Genomic DNA, 15665 nt, shown 5'->3' with positions numbered 1-15665 from the left:
GAGTGGTGGGTAGATTAGGGCTCACTGTCTGTTTCCCTACCCCCCTGCCATTACACACGCACACATTTTTTTGGGGGGGGACACACAAGTATTGGGGCTATTCCCCATGATGTTTTAAGTCCTTAGTCAGGCCCCTGGCTGCTAGTGCTGCATTGTTGGGTCACTTAGGAAACCCAGCGATGCAGCTGAAAGCTGCGGGCCATCGGCAATGAGAAGTTTGGGGGTGGCCAAGTAGAACCTTTGCATCGGGGCCCATGAGCCTTTAGCTATGCCCCTGGATACAATGCTGTAATGATGCTGTTTTTGAAATGTATTTTATATTTTCTTTTAGTTTGGATGTTGCACTTTTATTGAAGTCACAGTTGGCAGACTGAAATGCTTGGTTATGTGGAGAGGGAGCTTCGAAATGAGTCTTGCCTGCTGGGAATTCAGCAGCTGGCATGTTTTTTGGAAGCTTTTTTTATTTAATTAGAAAGAAGTGCGTTATAAATGTTGGTTTAACTTTTGTGATGTTTTAATAAGGAAAAACTGTGGCCGACCTTCATCCAACGAAATAATTTTTGTATCTGCATGCTTATTTGCAGGAGGCCTCTGTATTGCAGGAGAGTGCTCATGATGTTGGAATGAGCGGCTCTGCCTCGCAGCAGTCATATACAAACAATCAATGTTATCAAATAGTTTTTTCAAAATTATCAACATTTTTTAAAAACTTAATAGTTCTCATTTGTGTCACCTTCAGCCTTCAGCTGATGTGATAGGGAATTGCATTATCAGAAATTTCATATTATTTTCCATTATCTGCATCACTCATTTCACCCGCAGGATTGCCCCCAGGCTGTTCTTCCTGGCACCTTCAGAAAAATACAGCGTTGTGTATGGCAGTCAGTATTCTGTAAATTGATGGACCAAAGGACCTGTTGGGGTGCCCATAAGTACATAACAATATCCCCTCTGCTCTCTTCAGTCACAGAATATGGGCACCGTTAACGCCGACACACTGGCATGGCAGCTGAAGTGATTGTTTTGATCCGGAATGTTGCTATGTGTACACTACCCGGTAAAGACAAGCTTTTTTGGAATGCATTCTGAAATCCTCAAACATTTATTTAATTGCTGCAGTCAGAATATTTAAAATGTTAGTGATCACAGAAACATTTTTGCTTTGCATTGATGTAATGTGCCAGGCTACTTTCACATCATGTTTTTTTTCTACTCTTTTTGGAATGTTTTTTTTCGACTTGCATTTTTTGCTGTATGTTTTTATCCACAGGATATGCCATAAATGCCTCTAGACAATGACCCCACATCTGGGTCCCCAACCTATTGTGAAAACGGAGTTCCCCTAATCGTCTCTACATTCATGTCTATGAGGAGTCAGGGTAAGGCCAAACAGCAGCGGCCCTGACAAGGTTGCGACGCAGCAGACAGCGCAGTTGTCAAGTAGCCTGTTAATGGCCGCGCGTTATTGCGGGTAAAACGGCCCTTTACCTGCAAAATCATGCGGCCATATAGGGTGTATTAATTAATAAATGCTTGATTTTTGCAGGTAAATGGTCGTTTTACTCTGCAATAATGCGCGGACATTAACAGGCTAGTTGACAGCCGCACTGATCATGGTGCCAGCGTGGTTGTTGGCTGCGTCACGACCATGTCAGTGCCGTACTGTTTCGACTTACCATTACTGAAATAGACAAAAAGGGTTTCCCAAACAAGTTTTTAAGGAGCAAAGAATTATAAAACTTCTATTATTACTATTATCATTTTATAATTCTTATTTTTATTATATGATGAAGGCTCTGTTTACATCTCTGGCCGCCATTTGAGTACCCAAAAGAGACATAGTAGAGCTTGAGCGGGTTCAAAGGAGGGCAACTAAAGTAATAAATGGAATGTGTGGACTATAGTACCCAGAAAGTTTAGCAAAATTAAGATTATTTAGTTTAGAAAAAATACTGTTGAGGGGTGACCTAATAACTATGTATAAATATATCAAAGGTCATACAGAGATCTCTCTCATGATCTATGTATATCCAGGACTGTAAGTATAATAAGGGGGAATTTCCTACATCTAGAGCAGGGGTCTCAAACTCGGCCGGGTAAGTGGGCCACATATAGAAAAAAATGGGAAGTTGACGGGCCGGATTACTTTTAAATTTGATACAATACAAAATTATTGTTAATCAATTAGTTATTTGAACTACTGTATAATACTACATTATTATAATAATACATTACTATAACAACACTACATTACTATAATACTACATTACTATAATAATACCGCTAAGTTTAAAATTTGAGATATTTCTCCACGTGTTTATTTCAACAATCCAGTTTTCCAGTTAAAAAGTGTTGCTAAATGCAGTACGGTGGCTCAGTTAGCAGTGTTTGGCACCCCCTTTTTAGATGCTGCCACAGTGCCCTCCGTGGATGCTGCCACAGTGCCCTCCGTGGATGCTGCCACAGATAACTCCATTAGGGCTCCCTCTAGGAGTGGAATCCCCAGTCAGAGCATTGCCGACGCTTTGGCTAGGGATTCCTCTACTGTTGGAGCCCCTGACGTCACTGTCCATACACAGTGACGTCAGGGGATCCTCCTGGACCGGAATGTGATATCAGGGGCAACCCCAGAGCTGGAGTCCCGGAGCAAAGCACTAGTATAGGCTCTGCGCCGGAACTCTGGGGAAGCCATTAACATCAGTGTCCATATATGGGCAGTGATGTCAGGGGCTTGCCCAGAGCTGGAGTCCCGGAGCAGAGCCGCTTCTAGCACTCTGCTTGGGATTCCAGCTCTGCTCCTGACATCACTGTCCATATATGGACATGGATATCATGGGCAACCCCAGAGCTGGAGTCCCGGGCAGAGCGCTAGTAGGCTCTTCCTGGGACTCCAGCTGTGCTCCTGACATCACTGGGACTCCTGCTCTGGGGAAGCCCCTGATATCACTGTCGATGTATGGACAGCGATGTCAGAGGCTTCCCCAGAGTCCCGGAGCAGAGCCGATACTAGCGCTCTGCCCGGGACTCCACTCTGGGGCAGACCCTGACACACTGTCAATATATGGACAGCGATGTCAAGGAATTCCACAGAGTCCCAGAGCAGAGCCGATACTAGCGCTCTGCACGGGACTCCGGCTCTGGGGAAGACCCTGACACACTGTCTATATATGGACAGCGATGTCAGGGAATTCCACAGAGTCCCGGAGCAGGGCCTATATAGCGCTCTGCCCGGGACTACGCTCTGGGGAAGACCCTGACACACTGTTCATATATGGACAGCGATGTCAGGGAATTCCACAGAGTCCCGGAGCAGAGCCGATACTAGCACTCTGCATGGAACTCCAGCTCTGGATAAACACAAGACATCGCTGTTCATATGTGGACAGCGATGTCAGGGAATACCAGAGTCCCGGAGCAGAGCCTGTACTAGCGGCTCTGTGTCCCGCAGGCCGCAGATAAAAGCCCCAGGGGCCGCGAGCTTGAGACCCCTGATCTAGAGGAAAGAAGGTTTAAACATCGGCATAAAAGGGGGTTCTTTACTGTAAGAGCAGTGAGACTATGGAACTCTCTCCCAGAGGAAGTTGTTATGGTGAATCCAATAAAAGAGTTCAAAAGAGGCCTGGATGCCTTTCTAGAGTGTAATAATATAACATGTTATGGTTACTAGATTTCTTAAGATGGGTCGTTGATCCAGCAATTTATTCTAAATGCCCTATTTGGATTTGGGAAGGAATTTTTTCCCTTTAATGAGGAAAATTAGCTTTTGTCTAATGGAGGTTTTTGCTAGGAATTATGAGAAAGCGCGTCTAGGTCATGTGATCCTTTTTCAAATCCGTAAAATAGCAGCCGGTGCTTGCCATTGGCCCCTATTTTGCCTTGTTTTGTGTGACGCGTAACCCAAAAAATTTCCCTTTTGGGAAATTCTGATCAACGTCAATTTGTGTAGAATCAATTTGCTCATCTCTACCCCTCACCTTTGTTCAGATTATTTTAAGGGGACCAAGAGCACAGCTGTAAGGGGTGTAGAGGTAGCAGTCACACTCGGCCCTTAACCCTAAGGGTATCCACATAAGAAAATATCAGTATTTTAAATGGCACATGGTAAGTGGGGGTCTGGTTACAGATTTTGTACTGGGGGCCAGGAGCTTCAGGCTATGCTTCTGAAGGGGACCCACAATATGAGCCGGGATTAAGATCTACACCTTTAATAAAACTTCACTGCAATCCAATATTGGAGTTATTTAGTAGCTCTTTAGATCAGGCTTCCTACATGACCTACAGCATCTGTCATTACTTTTTTCTTTGATCTACCAGAAATTTCTGCATATTTCTGTTTTTTACCCATGACAGAAAACTGTCAGGAACATGTTTTACATAATGTTTTATGGTATACAGTCATATTGTACAAGGAAGTAAGTAAAAAAACACAACGGTTGCATAGGCAAGATCAACCTTACAAAACTCCAGGATTGTCTCAGAAAGGACGTGAGCTGTGTTTACTGGAGATAGAGTGGTAATGTGAGCCCACAGAACATACTGTTCTTTAGGGTATTTATTTCAGAGAATGTCACAAAGTGAAACACTGGAACAGAAAACCCGCACTAGAAATACGCTTTGTCAGCCTGGCTTACCCAATAGCATGAGGAACCAGCACTGGATTTCTTAGCTAATGATCAGTAGGGCATTACGTAAGTAACTGGACCCAATGTGGTGCACAAGGAAATTCCAAGAGAATGTTTCATAGAATTTATAACATGCAATGATTGTAGTTTGCAAACATAGGATTTGTCCCAGATTTATGTGAGCCCATGGGCAACAGAGTTAGAGCTGGCCCCCGGTCTACTCCAATTTGTAAGTCAGACACTGTGCAATGCATATAAAGCCTAGATAATGCCTCATGATGCCAATATATATATATATATATATATATATATATAAATAATTCAGCGTTCAGATAGTGTCATAAGCGCCCAGATAAATAGTATAATACAACATTTAGATAAATAGTGCCAGACTGTATCAAGTACACAAGAAAATGGCGACAGCACTCTGTGATCACCAATGGCACCTAAACACTATAAATAAATAAATAAATAAATAAATAAATAAGCCCATCCGTCATGACAAGGCGACTTCTATGAGGTGTGTCCCTACGCTGCTCATACACCCAGAATTGGGACTAAACCTACAAATACTTGGGGATGGTAGGTACCAGCATTAGACTAATTAAAATATAGATTTAAAAAAATGGAGGCAGGCACTAACCCCACATATATGCAATACATAAGAAACAAGTTCCATAGACCTCTCTATCAAACAATCAAAGAACCAAATATATGGCAAAATCCAAATGTGTTACATGTGGATTTTACTACGAATTTTGCTGTGGATTGCACAGGGTGAAATCTATGGCAAATATATGCGCTTAAAGGGAACCTGTCACCAGCATTTCACCTATTGAACTTTACTCACCCCTCGCTGGCCGCTGCTGTCAAAAGTTCATTGCCGTTATCCCCTCTCCTAAACTCCTCCTCCAACCGTAAATAACGGTCTGCAAACATTTTGCGCTTTTTATGGTAATAATCCGGCGGTCTCGTTCGTTCCTCTTACTATGCCCGACCACCGACAAAAACGAACACACCCTGAATGCCAAAATCACATCTGAGATAACGCGCATGTATCCGTCATGTATGGTCTGATACCCTTCCCTGCTTCATCCAGGCCTCAAATATAGTTACTGCGCATGCGCCGCTATCATGTACCGTTGCACACACGCACCAGAACAGGACATCGATGAACAGATTTTTATGCAACATGTGGGTGGGGGTTTTTTAAACCACATTTAATTGAATTTTCTTTTATTATAATATATTTTCTATACCGAGCTTAGCAATATTTAACGGTGTCTTTTACCCAAGAAGCCCTATTCTCGTATTTTTCAATACAATACCAATTTTTGGGTGTCCTTTGAGGTAATATGTACAACCAGATGTCTATTTTCACATTATTACTATGTTAATTGCTAATAGAATAAAGTTGTTCTTAAAAAAAAAAATCTTTAAACGGATTCCCCTTTGCAAAATATGACAAGTACAGTTGTGTGTCATCAGAGTAAGGCAAACACAATGAATTGGGCTGGCGGTGACGTATTTTTTTCTAATTTACTTTATTTGCATTTTTTTTAAAACTTTACAATTTTTGTTTTTTATACAATGTGTCTTCCATAAGAACATAAGAGACCTTTGGGGACGTTATAACAGGAAGGCGAAGATGGTAATAAAATGCCTTTTCCTTCTCTGTCTGGAGTACAGGTCTCTTTGACATTTAAAAATGGCATTGAAGAGTTGCAGTGTCTTCAGAGCTATTTTAGCACATTGGTGGGCCCACTGCAAAGATTTCATGAGTGCCCCCCCTCTTTCTGGCATGAGGTAACATAATGCCCACCACACAGTATAATGCCCCCATAGTGCCCCCGCACACAGTATAATGCCCTTATAGTGCCTTCCCACACAGTATAATGACCCCATAATGCCCCACACACAGTATAATGTTCTTTTAGTGCCTTCCACATAGTATAATGCCACCATAGTGCCCCCACATAGTCTAATGCACCCATAATTCCCCCAAAGTATAATGACCCTATAGGGCCTAGCGATGCTGTACAATGCTCATAATGTGCCTTCCCACACAGTATAATGCCCTTATAGTGCTCTCCCACACAATATCATGCCTCCATAGTGCCCCCACACAGAATAATGCCCCCATACTGCCTCCTAAAAATAATAAAATAAATGTTTACCTTTTCCCATGACGAATAGAGAAGATCCGTCTGCAGGTCTCCTCCGGTCTGTTCAGTGTGTTTCTCAGCACAGGCAGATGTTATGACGTCACTGCATCACGCTTGTCTGGATCAAGCCACTCACAGCAGATGTTAGTGAAATGTATTCACAGTGCTGCGACCCGTTAAACCAGACGCCTGCTTCATCAGGCATATTATATAGAATGGCGGTGAAGAGAGCCGCCGGCTCTCTGTTCCATCATAGTTTTCAACTGTATACGCGTCCTGAGGATGCAGATACAGTTGAAAATGGTGCCACTGCCAGGGGACCGATGCAAGTGCGTCATTTGCCCTATGGTTAAAACGGCCCTGAGTGTCTTGCAAAAGTATTTGAAACACTAAAAAGTAAACAACGACACAAACAACTCAGACCACCTTCACATACAGTTTTTTTTTAAAAAAAACTTCTTTTAAAATGATACATGCATTTTTTATGAAAATTTTGGTGGCGTTTTTCCAAAATTATGTGTTTTACTACCTGCGTTTAGTTTAAGTGCCATTATTTACATTGAAAATAATGTGATTTAAAGATCATGTGATGCAAAGATTCCTCTTTGCAACACATGCTTAAAAAACACCACCAAAATTGCAATAAAAAAACGCAACTAAACGATGCAAAAAATGGCAAAACCAGACTTGCTGCGTTTTTTGGGAAATGCCACTGACTCAAAAAATGCAATATAAAACAAAAAAATGGCACCTAAAAAAGGCCATCTTTGTAGGTCGTTTAAAATTTCCACATTGACTTCAAGCTAACACCTGGCCACAGCGTTTTGTGCTGCTAAAAACGCGCCATAAAATGCCAGAAAACTGTCACTAAAAACATAGCGTTTTGCATGACAACGCTGTGTGTACGAATCCACCAGAAAACGAGAGGAAATTTACCCTAAAAAGCTCAAAGTTGTTATTGCAGCAAAAGGTGGTTTACGACTTTCCTTCACATACACTCTTTGTGTTGTCAATTTCATGTTGCAAACCGTGTGATTAAAAGAACATGCGATGCAAAGATTTCTCTCTGTTAGGGTATGTTCACACGCTTTAAAAAAAACGTCTGAAAATATGGAGCTGTTATCAAGCAAAAACAACTCCTGCTTTTCAGCCGTTTTTTAATCAAAGTAGCGGTTTTTGCGGCCGTATTTCCCATTGAAATCAATGGGCAGATGTTTGTAGGAATTCAGCCCCCGTATCTTCAGCCGTTTTTCGAGGCGTTAACGGCTCAAAAACGTCAGAAAATAGACCGTGTGAACATAACCTCACCAATGATCTATGCTGAAAAAAACGAAACAGACAATGACACGTGCATTTTTTTGAAGAGAAGTCCATGGGAGAAAAACGTCAGTAACTGCGGGAAAAAATGGCAAACCAAACCTTGCTGCAATTTTGAAAAAATGCTTCTAACCCAAAAAACGCAAGAACAAAAACGCCACCTTAAAACTTCCATCTAACATCTGGCCTCACCATTTTTTGACGCAAGAAACACGGCTAAAAACGCTACGTGTGAAGGCTCTCTTACCAAGTACTAGTCTAATGAATATTTTAGGGTATGTTCACACGCTGTGTTTTCTGCTGTTTTTCGGGGCGTAAACACCTAGAAAATGGCCTGAAAAAATGGAAGCTGAACGCCTCCAAACATCTGCCCATTGATTTCAATGGGAAAAGCGGCGTTTCGTTGAGATGGGGCGTTTTTTTACACGGCCGTTTGAAAAAAGAAGGGCATGTCTCTTCTTGAGCCGTTTTTGGAGCCGTTTTTCATTGTGTCAATAGAAATACAGCTCCAAAAATGGTTTCAAAAAAACGCATCAAAAAACGTTTGATGCTTTAAAAACGGCTGAAAATCAGAGGCTCACAGTGAACCAACTTCGCCATAGGTGACTGCAGGAAGGCAGAACTACACCCAACCTTACATTGGGTACCCTCCCACCAAGTACAGACCCTGAAATAAAACACAAGTGCTATCATATTCTTTTCTTTTGATGGTGGTCGGTCACAGTTTATTAAACACTTCTTTAAACTGAATCAACTTAAAGGCCCTGTTCACACAGAGATTTTCGCAGGCAGAGAAAAACTCAGTCAAAATCCCTTCAGAAATTTTGGGGCAGATTTTGCGTGCGCTTTTTTGCCATGTTTTTTTGCCCATAGCCATTGAAGCTAATGCAGGGATAGCGGGCAAAAACGCAGCAAAAAAAGCTCAGAAACAAGCGCCACAGTTTTTTTTTCGGCCACCTATTGATTCAATGGGAGGTCAGAGGCGGAATCCGTGGCAAGAACGGACATGCTGGGTTTTTTTCCCGCGACCGCCCGGGAAAAAAAAACGCCTCTGTCTCCCGGCGATTTCGGATGTTTTTTTTATACTGATTCCAACATGGTTTCTTTGTCAAAATCAGTGCCAAAAAACTCTGTGTGAACAAGGCCAAAGGTGCACTGTGTATTTAAATTTCAAAGGTTAAAAAGTCAAAGGACTGCCGACGGGCAAGTCCACCTTCAAAGCTCATACTCACATTACCAGAGTATTCACCGCCAGCTGTAACTTAATTTCAAGTAGAAAGATAATGGCAAACTACAAGAGAGAAATACATTACAACTTAGGCTTCGTTCACATCTGCGCTAGGGCTCCGTTCCGATATTCCATCGGAGCTTTCCATCAGAATGGAGCCCTAACAGACACAAACGGAAACCATATGTTTCCATTTCCATCACCATTGATTTCAATGGTGACGGATCAGGTGCCGATGGTTTCCTTTGTCTCAGTTGTGCAAGGGTTCCGTCATTTTGACGGAATCAATAGGGCTCAGTTCCCAGGGAAAGCTCAGAGGGAACGTCAGAACGGAGCCCTAGCGCAGATGTGAACGAAGCCTAACATATAGAAAAAATTGTGGTAAACATCAGAAATGCCATGTAAAGGCAAGCAACCATTATTCCCAAAAATATTGTTCCGGTAATGTCTCAAAAAGGGGAGGGGGAGCGGGACAACTCGACTTAGGACCTAATAGGAAGAAGGCCAATAGGAAATAGAAGGGGCCATAAATAATCTAACCGGGGGAGCGGGGAGCAAAAGGGAATTAGCTACAACCAAGGATGTACCATTAACCATGGAACTGCAGAAGGGAAAGCAGTAAACCTTAAAGGGGGCACTAAAAACTGGCATACAGCTGCCCAAAACATTATTAAAGTAAGTGCAGTCAGTGTGCACCCTTCCTAGTTGGTTGGGTGCACTCCAAACCATTAATTTTCTGCATGTTACTTCTTCGCTAATCTTGCAAATTACTTCCTCTAAATGGTAAAGTTATTCACAGTGTGAATAGATTTTACCAGAAATGACTGAAACCACAGCAAAAGCCACTATAGTCTTAAATATTTGGAAAAACAAAATATTCAAAACGGCATAGAAATAGAGGTCCTTTGACCAAAGTTCTGCAAGGAGTACATATGCAAGATCAAACCTATAGGAGACTTACACTGAATCAATATTGATGAAGATGAGCTTATATGCTAAACAAATTTAGCAAAAAAATCAACAGAACAAGCAAATACTTTGTAATATATCTTATCAGAGAAAAATTACTGCTACATCCGTCTTCTCAAGACAAAACGGATTATTAGCTCACTGAGGAATCAGGTTGAAGTTGCCAATAGAAGTCTATAGAGAGTGGAGGGGGGAAGAGGAAGCAGGAGGAGAGTGAGAGAGATACAGAGAGACACAGACAGATGTGCTGCAGCTTCTAGTAAGTGTTATATCTCACCCCAGTGATGGATTCTTAGCTACACGGCTCATTGCTGCTGTATAATTTCCTCCATGCGGTTGCAGCTTCAATATGTATACAGTGAAGGAAATAAGTATTTGATCCCTTGCTGATTTTGTAAGTTTGCCCACTGTCAAAGTCATGAACAGTCTAGAATTTTTAGGCTAGGTTAATTTTACCAGTGAGAGATAGATTATATTAAAAAAAAACTGAAAATCACATAGTCAAAATTATATATATTTATTTGCATTGTGCACAGAGAAATAAGTATTTGATCCCCTACCAACCATTAAGAGTTCAGCCTCCTCCAGACCAGTTACACGCTCCAAATCAACTTGGTGACTGCATTAAAGACAGCTGTCTTACATGGTCACCTGTATAAAAGACTCCTGTCCACAGACTCAATTAATCAGTCTGACTCTAACCTCTACAACATGGGCAAGACCAAAGAGCTTTCTAAGGATGTCAGGGACAAGATCATAGACCTGCACAAGGCTGGAATGGGCTACAAAACCATAAGTAAGACGCTGGGTGAGAAGGAGACAACTGTTGGTGCAATAGTAAGAAAATGGAAGACATACAAAATGACTGTCAATCGACATAGATCTGGGGCTCCATGCAAAATCTCACCTCGTGGGGTATCCTTGATCCTGCGGAAGGTGAGAGCTCAGCCGAAAACTACACGGGGGGAACTTGTTAATGATCTCAAGGCAGCTGGGACCACAGTCACCAAGAAAACCATTGGTAACACATTACGCCGTAATAGATTAAAATCCTGCAGTGCCCGCAAGGTCCCCCTGCTCAAGAAGGCACATGTACAGGCCTGTCTGAAGTTTGCAAATGAACATCTGGATGATTCTGAGAGTGATTGGGAGAAGGTGCTGTGGTCAGATGAGACTAAAATTGAGCTATTTTGGCATTAACTCAACTCGCCGTGTTTGGAGGAAGAGAAATGCTGCCTATGACCCAAAGAACACTGTCCCCACTGTCAAGCATGGAGGTGGAAACATTATGCTTTGGGGGTATTTCTCTGCTAAGGGCACAGGACTACTTCACCGCATCAATGGGAGAATGGATGGAGCCATGTACCGTCAAATCCTGAGTGACAACCTCCTTCCCTCCACCAGGACATTAAAAATGGCTCGTGGCTGGGTCTTCCAGCACGACAATGACACGAAACATACAGCCAAGGCAACAAAGGAGTGGCTCAAAAAGAAGCACATTAAGGTCATGGAGTGGCCTAGCCAGTCTCCAGACATTAATCCCATCGAAAACTTATGAAGGGAGCTGAAGATCCGAGTTGCCAAGCGACAGCCTCGAAATCTTAATGATTTACAGATGATCTGCAAAGAGGAGTGGGCCAAAATTCCATCTAACATGTGTGCAAACCTCATCATCAACTACAAAAAACGTCTGACTGCTGTGCTTGCCAACAAGGGTTTTGCCACCAAGTATTAAGTCTTGTTTGCCAAAGGGATCAAATACTTATTTCTCTGTGCACGATGCAAATAAATATATATAATTTTGACAATGTGATTTTCTTTTTTTTTTTTTCTATAATCTATCTCTCACTGGTAAAATTAACCTAGCCTAAAAATTCTAGACTGTTCATGTCTTTGACAGTGGGCAAACTTACAAAATCAGCAAGGGATCAAATACTTATTTCCTTCACTGTATGTGTGACAGATAGAGATAAGAGAGCAGGATTCTCCATGTGCAGTGTATCGAAGACATGATAGCACTTACTGAGAATTAGATATAGAGCTTGCAGAGGGAAAAACTGTTAAATAATGCAGTATTTAAGTCATATAATGGCCAGAAATAGTGTTATTCCTCGTGTACAGAAATATGACAGATTATTCTGAAAAGTGATCTGAAAGGTTAGGTACCCGTTACAGGCACTATTGTTGCTATGAGCTTTGTGGGCTACTTTCGGTACAAAGTTAGTTGTACGTCTATCCAGTCACACAAGTTAGGCCCTATTCACACTGCATTTGAGCTTTCCGACAGAGGTACAGACACAGTTTATGGAAGTCTGCACTCTGCCTATGATGCGGCGTACAATGGCTGTTTTTTTTTTTATCAGAACATTATCCACCAGGAGTGGTTCTAAAAATAGGTACAGTATACAGGTCCTTCCAATTTGAATATCATCAAAAAGTTCATTTATTTCAGTAATTCAATTCAAAAAGTGAAACTCATATATTATATAGATTCATTACACAGGGTGATCTATTTCCAGCATTTTTTTATTTTCATGTTGAAGATTATGGTAACAGTTAATGAAAACCCAAAATTCAGTCTATCCAAAAATTTGAATATTGGGTAAAAGTTGAAGATTGTAGCCTCATGATGTCACACTCTAATCAGCGAATCAACACAAAACACCTGCAAAGGTTTCCTAAGCCTTTAAATTTTCCAACAGTCTGGTTCAGTAGGCTACACAATCATGGGGTGGACTGCTGACTTGACACTTGACACCCTCCACAAGTAGGGGAAGCCACAAAAGGATATTGCTAAAAAAAAGCCGGCTGTTCACAGAATGCTGTATCCAAGCATGTTAATGGTAGGTTGAGAGGAAGGAAAAAGTGTTGCAAAAAAGGTGCACAAGCAAAAGGGTATATCCGCAGCCTTGAAACGATTGTCAAGGAAAGGCCATTCAAGAATTTGGGGGAGATTCACAAGGAGTGGACTGCGGCTGGAGTCAGTGCTTCAAGAGCCACCACACACAGACGTGTCCAGGACATGGGCTACAACTGTCACATTCCTTGAGACAACGTCAGAAGCGTCTTATCTGGGCTAAGGAGAGAAAGGACTGGTCTGCTGCTCAAGTGGTCTAAAGTCGTGTTTTCAGATGAAATTAAATTTTGTATTTCATTTGGAAATCAAGGTCCCAGAGTCTGGAGGAAGAGTGGAGAGGCATCAATCCAAGTTGCTTGCGGTCCAGTGTGAAGTTTCCACAGTCAGTGATGGTTTGGGGGCAATGTCATCTGCTGGTGTTGGTCAACTGTGTTATATCAAGTCCAGAGTCAGCGCAGCGTCTGCCAGGACATTTTTGAGCACTTCATGCTTCCCTCTGCTGACAGCTTTATGGAGATGCTGATTTCATTTTCCAGCAGGACTTGGCACCTGCCCACACTGCGAAAAGTACCAATACCTGGTTTAATAACCACAGTATCACTGCGCTTGATTGGCCAGCAAACTCACCTGACCTAAACCCTATAGAGAATCTATAGGGTATTGTCAAGAGGAAGATGAGACACCAGACCCAACAATGCAGACGAGCTGAAGGCCGCTATCAAAGCAACCTGGGCTTCCAAAACACCTCAGCAGTGCCACAGGCTGATCGCCTCCATGCCACGCCGCATTGATAACACCCTCAGCAGTGCCACAGGCTGATCGCCTCCATGCCACGCCGCATTGATGCAGTAATTCATGCAAAAGAAGTCCCGACCAAGTATTGAGGGCATGTACTGTACATGCTTTTCAGTAGGCCAACATTTCGGTATTAAAAATAATTTTTTTAATTGGGCTTATATAATATTAACATTTTCTGAGATACTAAATTTTGGGTTTTCATTAACTGTTAGGGTATGTTCACACAGAGTGTTTTCAGCCGTTTTTCGGGCCGAAAACAAGCCGTGTGAACATACCCTTAGCCATAATATTCAACATTAAAAGAAAAAAATGCTGGAAATAGATCACTCTGTGTGTAATGAATCTATAGAATATATGAGTTTCACTTTTGAATTGAATTACTGAAATAAATCAACTTTTTGATGATATTCTAATCCATTGAGAAGGACTAGTATATCAGTGAATTGCTAACAACTAGCTGTATGAGGCTTTATGTAGCTTCCTATGTCGTTCCATATAGCTCCATACAGCTCCCTATGCTTCTCCGTACAGCTCCCTATGTCGTTCCATATAGCTCCATACAGCTCCCTATTTTGTTCCATATAGCACCATACAGCTTTCAATGTTGTTCCATGTAGCTGTAGATGTCCCCGTTGTAGAGAATTTGACATTGGGGGCCTGGAGCTTCTATTTACATCACTGTAAATCAACTAAATTATATTTAATGAAACACTAAACTCCCCTCCCCCCACAGATTTGATGGCTGTGCTGTACTTTTATAGACAGTTTATAAATTTGACCATCCTCCTTACATAGGGGGAATATTATTCTGAAATCATTTATCAGAACTTTAGGCTATATTCAAATGCAGCAAATCTGTTGCAGAAATAAACATAAAATGTACAAACTTTTGAAATCACGAATGTACTGAGAAGTGAGTTCCTTTAGTTGTTTGCATGTAAACACAAAGGCTTTGCTTCCTTGTGTACTTTTGTACTGTTTAGTATCTGATTGAATGTATTTTTCACATTACTTCCTTGACACCTTTACACCTTTAGGATAAGGCCCTATGGAACAGTATTGACGCAGCCACGATGTGTCCAACAGCCACGCCAGCCCCCTGTTCAGAGCGGCTGGCAGGTTCCTGGTTAACAGCTGCACGTTGTTGCGGGTATAACAGCTGCAAGTTGTTGCGGGTAGAACAGCTGTTTACCTGCAAATCTGTGAGACCATAAAGGGTGTATTTATTAATGGGCGGACGATTTTGCAGGTAAACACCCTTTTTACCCACAATAACGTGCCGTCATTAACTAGCAACTTGAAAGCTGCGCTGAAATGTGTGCTGCGGTGTGGCCATCGATTGCATTGCAGCCGCGTCAATGCCGCTCCATTATACATTGTATTTTCACAAACTGGAGACTTATTGACACCAACCCTCCTTCTAGAGGGAGAAAGGATAACATGACCTTGAAGCCAGCTCCTCCATCCTTGCTTTCTACTGTGTAGCGTCTGTAAAGTGGGGGAGCCCTGCATAGGTTCACATTAACTTTGGTGCAGGGTGATGGGGATAACCTGACCTACAGCGCCACTTCCAATGGGCTCATAGGAACTCCATGTTCAACCAATAGGTAATAAATGACCCAGCTTGCCCCATAAAATATCTCAAGATGTCTTATGTGCTCAGTAATAGTATCTCATTGAGCTTAGAATCATCAGGTCCAACCAACAAA

This window comes from Rhinoderma darwinii, chromosome 1 (genome assembly GCF_050947455.1).
Source record: "Rhinoderma darwinii isolate aRhiDar2 chromosome 1, aRhiDar2.hap1, whole genome shotgun sequence".
In the NCBI taxonomy this organism is placed as follows: domain Eukaryota; kingdom Metazoa; phylum Chordata; class Amphibia; order Anura; family Rhinodermatidae; genus Rhinoderma; species Rhinoderma darwinii.
Note: the sequence above shows the minus strand (reverse complement) of the source record.